General features: G+C 40.0%; 1 pseudogene; it reads left to right on the top strand.

Moving 5' to 3' along the window:
- The first annotated feature begins 5,265 nt into the window (after window positions 1-5,265).
- Window positions 5,266-6,029, top strand: LOC132663407 (small ribosomal subunit protein eS6 pseudogene; annotated as a pseudogene).
- Window positions 6,030-8,945: the final 2,916 nt, after the last annotated feature.

Below are 8,945 nucleotides of genomic sequence, written 5' to 3'. Positions count from 1 at the left end.
TAGTTGAGCCCACCCAGATTCTGACCTACAGAAGTGGGAGATAGTAACTGTGTTGTTCCACTGTGCTTAATTTGTGGTAATTTGCTACAGCAGCAATAGAAAACTAATATACTCATTAAGAAGGAAAGGGAGAAATAAATTGCGATAAATAATGGACTGCAATAGAACAGGGGTCAGTAAACTATAACCCACAGGTCAAATTTGACCTTACTTTTGTAAATAAAGTTTAACTGGAACAGAGCCAGATTCGTTATGGGTTGTCTAGGGCTGGTTTTATGCTCCAGCAGCCATGTTGGGTAGTTTGAACAGTCTTTATGACAGTCAAAACTAAAAATATTTACTATCTGGGTCTTGAAAGAAAAAGCTTTTTGAACTCTGGTACAGAGGAATGAAACATAACAAACTACATACAATAATGTGGAGGAATATCACAAGCATAATGGTGAATGAATCCAGGAACAAAAGGGTACTTACTGCATTTTGTTTTCTAAAGTTTATAAGCGGCAAAACCAATCTTGCTCACAGGAGTCAGGAGGGTGGTTGCCGTCGAGAAGGGGGGGGTAGAAAAGTGATTTAGGTGTGGGTGTGAGGAAGCTTCAAGGATGCTGGTAATATGTTCTTTTTTTTGGTCTGGATGGTGGTTAAAGGGCTTTGTGAAAAATCCATGAAGCATGATTTCCTCACTTTTTACGTATGCCATTTACTTCCACACACACACACACACACACACACACACACACACACACAAATTAAAACAGTATGACTTTATCCAGACATTTAAAAATGTATATGCTTTTGAGGGCCTTTTAGTAACACTGAACTAAAACTCAAAATATTTTGTATTTAGCATGTCCTCTGGAGACCATCTGAGGACTTCTACTTGTTTCTGATGTCTTAGACCACAACATCGACATTACATGGGAGCTCATTAGAAATGCCCCATCCTAGACCTGATGAATCAGAAACTATATTTTATTTTATTTATTTATTAATTTTAATTTTTTTTTTTAATTTTAACATTTATTTATTTTTGAGACAGAGAGCATGAACGGGGGAGGGCCAGAGAGAGAGGGAGACACAGAATCTGAAACAGGCTCCAGGCTCCGAGCTGTCAGCACAGAGCCCGACGTGGGGCTCGAACTCACGGACTGTGAGATCATGACCTGAGCCGAAGTCGGATGCTCAACCGACTGAGCCACCCAGGCGCCCCAGAAACTATATTTTAATACGATCCCAGCTAATTCCTTTATACATTAAAGTTTGAGAAGTACTGCTGCTATAGATTTGCCATTTCATTGCTGCTTGGCTTTCACAAAATGTATTCCTACGTGGTCAAAAGTGAAGTTCTTGGCAACTTACACTCCCCAAACTTCTCACATGCACCTGGGCAGGACTGTTCTGGAAGCAAACATGCTAGCTCATGCTTCTTGGGTTAAAGCTCTCTGGTTTCTGCGGTACTCAGGCATCAGAAGACAGCAGGGCCCAAATTTCCCTCATTTGCATTTGGATAGGCAAATGGACCTCAGTTTTTATCATAATAAAGGGAACAAACATGAGAAGTTTATTGGTAATAAATAGGCCAGCCTCTTTCTCTGTCACTTTACAATCCAGACCCCAGGGGGAATATAAACATACCTGTGGATTATTTTTATAATCTCAAAGGGTTAGTTTTTCATCTTCAGAGAATTGAATAGAATAAGAAAGTTGTCTGTGGGAGAATAAGGTCTCCATCATGTAGGAAATAAAATAATCTTTTCTTCTCTAGGAAACTGAAGAAAGGTCATGTATCACAAAATTAGATGTGGAAAAAATAATCATGTACTGTTCTAATATTAGAAGAGAAAAATGGAGAAATGACCCTTCCTGGATAATAGTTCTTATGTAAATGACTCAGAAATAGAAAGTTAGAGGGGGCTCCGGGGTAGCTCAGTTGGTTAGGCATCTGACTCTTGGTTTCAGCTCAGGTCATGATTTCACAGTTTATGAGTTCCAGCCCCACATTGAGCTCTCTGCTGTCAGCACAGAGCCCATTTTGGATCCTCTGTCTCGCTCCCTCTCTGCCCCTCCCCTGCTCATGCTCTTTCTCAAAAATGAATAAACATGTTTTTTAAAATAAAGTTAGAAAATGGGTATTAGAGATTTCTAGATAATCGTCCTGTGATCTGAATGCTCCTGGTATTTCTTTCTCACACATAATATAGCTTTAAAATGGCCATTATGTTGAATATCTTTGCTGTTTGTTGTTCCTCCCAATTGTGAAAAGTCTTATGTTAGAAAAATCAAATCACCCAATGGTGCAAAATTTGAAAGCACTAAGGGTGAAGGAAGAGAGACTTTGAAGGACTATACTGAACCCTGCTCTATAAAAGAACGTAACTAATAGGTCATAAACCAGTTAAGTCCACTGTGTCAGAGGACCAGTAAGCAACCAGATGTGGGACCTCAGTCTCTGTGGCAGAATGGCCAAAATAAGTAGTTTTCTCATAAATTTTAGAATTTTGTATTTTGAAGTATAAACCTCAGTTGTGCCAAACCTTCAGTAAAGACTTTGAATGAATGAGTGAGTGAATGAATGTGAAATGCATGTGGGGGTATTCTGAAAATCAGTGAAAGTTGCTGACTTCCATATTAGGGTCAGATGATGAGAAAAGGTTTGGGATACATGGGAGGGTAAGACTCATAAGCTGAATTACAGTGAGTCCAGGAATACAACTTCAGGTACCTGCCAGAGCCTAAGGGAATATAAGACTGTAAGGCCCTCTGGGAATTTACAGAAGTCTTATGGAGGACAACAGAATTTCCTTGGCCTTTGGAATTGGGAGTCGAGCCAAACACCTAGAAAGTAGGAAGCAGAGTGACTCCTGTTGATGTGTTTTCCCTCGACTGAAAAGACAAGCATGAAAGTTGCTGCTCAAAACATTATATAGGTCATATCACAGGGTATGAAACTATCTTGGAGTGTCCAGGTTTTCTTATGTTTATATGAATAATAGGCAGTTACATCTTTTATATTCTCTCCCATTCAAGAAGAATAAAATATTAAATATATTTAATGTGTATATTAGAATAATTTTTCTTGCCAATTATTAAATAATTTTTTAATAGAAAAGGAGAGTATTTAAAGATGGCTAACTTCTAATCAGCATACTGGGTATTAGAAATGGGCTCTCATTGGTGAAATGAATGATATCTAAGATACATGGGCTGGCTAAAATATTTAGGAGTTCCTGGAAGGACAGAGTTAAGACTTCTTCAAATTTACAGAGCAGGTCATATGAGCTTAGTGTCAGCTTACTAATGGATGTTGTTTACGAAGTACCTGAACCACTTTGCTGATGTGTGTTTGTTCAATACTTGTGTTTGTGTGGCAGTGTTTTGGCTGAGACATGGTCTGAGGATGGAGAGGAGGAAATGCTTGTCACCTTCCTTCAGCATTGCAGCAGCTGCCATTTTTCAGAAGCTAAGAGTTTCATGACTAAGAGTTGCTCATGACCAACTTGCTGAAGTCAGTTTTCAATAATTTGTTAAAACTTTGTTTACATGCATTTTTCATTTTTATCAGTATTCTTTCACCATTCTATTTGTATCTACAGGGGACAAAAGTGTTCAGACATTGGAGTGGGGGTCCGTGAGTGACATCCATTTTTGGCAATTCCCTAGGTGACAATAGCTATCATTTCCCAATTTGGTTTCCTGATGCACTTCTGCCTACTTAGGTCTATCCCATTAGTCTCCATCTGTGGGGATATGAAGATTAACCTTGTTCAGTGTTATGTTGGAGATTTGAATTGGAGATCAATTTCCTTTAGGGAAGAGACTATCAATCAATGTCAACCTTTTATTTATTCAACACCCACTGTATGCACAGTATTGTTCTAAGTCCTTGGAGAATTATCAAAATTGTGTCTGTATTGTAGACCATGATCTCCAGAACTCATGATCTATGGGGGCACAGAAGATAAAGGGTGTATTTAATTTCAGTATCTAAAAATAATCTTCAGTGACAGCTGTCTATAGATTCACTGCTGAGGGCTCTAATTTGTGGTAGGTCCCCTGTTCTTTAAAATTTCTTTCTTTTTCTTTCTTTACTTTCTTTCTCCATCCTTTCTTTTCTTTATCCTTCCATCTTTTCGTATTCTCCTTCATTTTACCTGTTTTTTCCTCTCCCAGAATGTGACTGTAGGATGCTGGCTTTGAGTATTTCCTTTTGAAGGCTATGCTAAGGGCAATTGGCCCTCTGCCCTCTGAATCTTGCCTTACTAAATTTCCTCATAGCCAAGATTCATCTGAACCCTCCTACTCTTGGAAGTTTCTGGTCTTCATCTTGGTACTTGAGGACCCAGGAATTTGGGATTTGAATCTTTATTCTGCCACGTTCTGATTCTGGCACTGGGCAACGTGTCTAAATTCTCTCAACCTCAATGTCTTCATCCCCAAAGTAGAAGACAAAATGTTTACAAAATAATACATAGCACATTCTTTCCAACTTTGGTTATGGCCATTATCACTTCTGCTTTATTTTTACCCTAATTCTTGGTTTCTGATCTTGGTGGACCTTGGACCTTCCTCTTTACTGTACAAGGTTGACCTGCCTGTTTGTCCAGCTGATGTCAGACCCAGGTGTGTCTCCTGACCTTAGCATCCCTGTTTCCATCAGAGCACCTCAGCAGCCTTCCTACAACCACATCCTCCCCCTGCCCCTCCACCACAAAGTTGGAGTGATCACAGAGGCTCCTGGCTCTTCCCTTAAACTATACCTGCATACTTAGGGGCTATGTATGCCAGGGGGATTCATTTTAATTAGGAATATTAATAATTCGTCCTTTATTTTCTCTCAATAGTTATAAATTTATATAATTCCCTTCCCAGGATATATTTAAGCTCCAGATTTATATCTACCTATGTGGAAAGATTTAGGAATTCTAGTCATCAATGTGCTTAAGCATTTAGTGTCTGGAGTCAGAAAGGTGGCATCAAATCCTGGCATTGATATTTAGTAGCTATGTAAATTTGTGTAAGTATTTTAACAGTTTCAGGCCTTTGTTCCATCCCCACCTATTTATCTAAAGATGGCAGGTTCTAAAGATGGCAGTGGAAGGAGCATGGTCTGGAGCAGCAGAGACAGTTTCAAATCTTGTTTCTACCATTTATGGAATGAATAATTTTGAGAAAAATCTCTCTGCTTCTGATTCTCATATATAAAGGGAGATAAAGGATTGTCATAAAGATTAAATGAAGTCATCTCTTTTTCAGGGCATCTTGGAGATGATCAGCTGCCTCAGGATGAAGTTGAAAATCTCCTTCCCAGTCACCAGCTGCCAGAAACTCATTGAAGTGGATGATGAATGCAAACTTCATACCTTTAGTGAGAAAGGTATGGAGACACAAGTTGATGCTGATGCTCTGGTAAAGAGTGGAAAGAATGTATGGTCCAGATCAGCAAACAAGGTTTCCCCATGAAGCAAGCTGTCTTGACCATAGCTATCTTGGCTTGTCACTGAGTAGGGGCACTCCTGTTATAGACCAAGGGGAACTGGAGAAAGGAAGTACAAATCTGTTCAAGGTTTCATTGTAGGTACCAATGTGAGTGTTCTCAATTTGGTTATTATTGAAAAAAAAAAGATATTCCTAAACTGAATGATACTATGATATACTATGCCTTGTCACTGGGGGCCCAAAAGAACTAGTAGAATATGCAGATTTTCAGTCTCTCTCAAGAAGTTAATGCCCACTGGTGTGTTGTCAGAAAACCCCTGCACAAAGCCCCAGGACTAAAGTATTCAAGATTCAGTGTTTGTTCCTCCACATGTCCTGTGACACAAACATCAGTGAACTGATTTAAAGAGATGGTGTACTAAGGAAAATAAGGACAGGGCTGCAGTATTTGATAGATTTTTGAACAAGAGAATGAAGGAGACCAAAGAAAAATGCCAGGAACAGATTGCCAAGAGACATAGCTGTCCTTTTTGAGAGCTTTTATATCTGCGTCCAGCCAAAAACAAAATTTTCAACGAGTGACCAAAAAATAATATCAGACATTAGAAAAAGTTAAATGGGATTAGATTGTATGAATACATTTAACTACGAAAGACTTTGAAAATGTTATTTCAAGCCCCAGTAAGGATGCCCTCACCTAAGTGTACTTTTCAGTGTTCAAATGGGTCAAAGAAGGAAAGACCGATGGAATCTCTTTCTTCAACTGTTTTTCTTGGTACTTCTGAATTTCCTGGGCCTCTTAGTTTCTGTAGTTCTCATTTCCTCTCTTATGTATTGCTCTCGGGACTCTCTTCCTTCTCTCCTTTCTGTCTTCTAGGGCAGCTGCCAAGCCCAAACCAATAAACAACAATACCAAAATCACTTACCTTTAAATCTTTCAACTTTTGCACAGAGTTCTTGTCTGTCCTTTTATTTCCAGGTTCTGACAACTTTTCTCTGAGGTTCTTTTCTGAGAGACACCCTTCATAGAGCTTTTCTCATCATAATAAAGTGTGGTGGAGCAGACTGAGCATGCCTGGAAGCCCACTCATCACTATAGCTGGTCCCAAAGACAAGCTGTTTTCAATGGTAGGGCAGCTGGTTGGACATGATTCTTTGATGAAACAACCAATGGATTGAGGAAGGTGTGTAGGAAGAGAAGCTGTGTTTTTTATTCAGGATAAGTCCCCAACTAGTCTCAAAACGGAGTCCCTTTAGTGCCACACTGCTTTAAACTCTTAAGAGAAAATCCCTATGTAGAAACCTGGAGCACTGGGGACACAGAAGGTATTCCCTGAAGAAGGAGTGCGAAGAACAGATTTTATGTACAAGGCAAAAGTTGTAGTTAGAAATTCTCCCCAAACTTAAACACTGCTAACCACAGACTAGTACTGTTTGAAGAGCAGTACTGGAAGTGAGTTGGTTATTGGGAGAATATCCTGTCTCAATTTAGAATCTCAGAATGTTGTAGCTGGACACTCTAGATTGGAGGCCCAAGCTCAATTAGAAGGCAAGCACGTAGCCTGATGGAAGTTGCCTGTGGGACTGTGGCATTAGGAAAGGGCAGACATCTAAAGGGGGAAATGCAGCTCTACTCCTGGTGTTTGTTGTCTTGACGCTCATTCTTGTCAGAGTCTCCAGTGTATTGAGAGAAACTAGATTTTAGTGTGAAATCCTTTAAAATATTTGCAACTAATTAAACAAGTAAACAAAACACTATGTGGGCTAAGTGGTTGCTATGTTATAAATGCCGAAGTAGTTAAAAGACTTATTTTTTTTTTGAGTTTATTTATTTTGAGAGAGAGAGAGATCGAGTGCATGTGCTCTTGATCCCACAAATCATGAGATCATGACTTGAGCCAAAATCAGGAGTTGGATGCTTAATTAACTGCACCACCCAGGTGCCCCAAAAGACTTATTATTTATTTATTTTTTTTGGAAACTGAGGCTCAGCAATGGGAAGTGACTGCTTCATAGTAAGTTGTCTAGACAGATATTCTAGATATGCTTGATAGTAAGTCCCTACTCTGAAGTTCTTTTATTAAGACCAAGTCCATGGCCGATCAATCCCTAAAAATACACTGACAGAACTGACGTGTGATAGATCACATAATTAATGTAAATTTTCACTCTCCCTTTAAATAGTATTGTATATTCACACCATTACCATAGCTGTGGTGATGGGGTGTATTTAATCATTACTGACTTTGAACTTGACCTTATGGCTTGATGGGATGACATGATTCAGGCAGAGGCTTCAACACATGAATTTTGAGGGGACACAACTCAGCCTGTAACATATAGGTTACCCTTTGACTGGGTTGACCACTTCTTGTCCAAACCCAAACACAGTGAGAGTGCTAAAATGCTCAACTGCATCAGATGCTGGAACAACTTGTGTGAATTAGGACTGGATATATGGCCATGCCATCCCAGTGGTGCTGCTGGTGGTGAGGGATATCCAGCCTACTTCACTGGGGATCAGGGTCTGCTCCTGCAGTTCTGACTGCTGTTACAAAAGCTTGTTTCAGCTCTCAGGTGGACTAAGGAAGTACTTAGCTGACCAAGATGAAAGAGATTTAATTAACTTCTTTTAACACCATTCCCCAGAACCAGCTTTGTCTGCTTTCTTTTTGCCTATTGATCTCCCATCACCTGTCCTTAAAAATTTGTTACACACATATTCCTGGTTCCTTGCACAGTCTTTGTTTTTATGCTGCACAAGCCTTGAAGTCAGGCTTAGGAGCACTTTGCATTCCCCATGAATGCATTTGTGAGCCTTATCAATTCTATTAAAGATCTCCCATGGAGACTGAAAATAATGTTCCCCTCACTCTCCCCAGTGGTGAACACAGTGTAATAAAATCACTTTCGCCTATTCTCTTTCCTCTTTTCTCCCTAATTTTACCTCTCACACTTTGGCACCTTCCCAAATTATATTCCCAACATGTGAACCTCCCCATTAGCTGCCACCATCCCTGGGAGTTTAGCCAGGCTTTCTTTCTTTCCTGCAGAGAGCCCACAGGACCAGTCAGCCTTCTCTCAATGGGGGAAGTTGGGACATGGCAGAGAAAGGCAATTATTAATGGACCCTGGACATGACTCAGGGAGAATGCTTGACATCACTAGGACACTTGTCAGTGTATTAATGAGCACATAGCAGTGGTAAGGGGAAATAAACATTGGATACAAACCTAAAGCTAGAACATCAGGATTATTTAGGCATCTTTCTTGGTATTCTAGAATGACTCACTGGTATGACCTTCCCTTGCGCGGTGTGGGTACACTTGTGTCTGTAGCTTTGGAAGGCAGGTACGTCTGGTTGCTGACCCTGCCATTGAAGGTGATGCCTGATGCAGCCCACCTGGTCACGCTGTTGGATTGCCAGAAAGAAGTGAAGATTGTTTCTGCCTTTTTCAGTAATGGTGCTTCCCACCCTGAGTTGCACTTTACAATGTTGTAGGAAACTT

The sequence above is a fragment of the Panthera onca genome, chromosome D4 (genome assembly GCF_046562875.1).
Source record: "Panthera onca isolate mPanOnc1 chromosome D4, mPanOnc1 haplotype 2, whole genome shotgun sequence".
Classification (NCBI taxonomy): Eukaryota; Metazoa; Chordata; class Mammalia; order Carnivora; family Felidae; genus Panthera; species Panthera onca.
The sequence above is the reverse complement of the archived record's forward strand: the minus strand, read 5'-3'. Positions and strand labels throughout refer to the sequence as shown.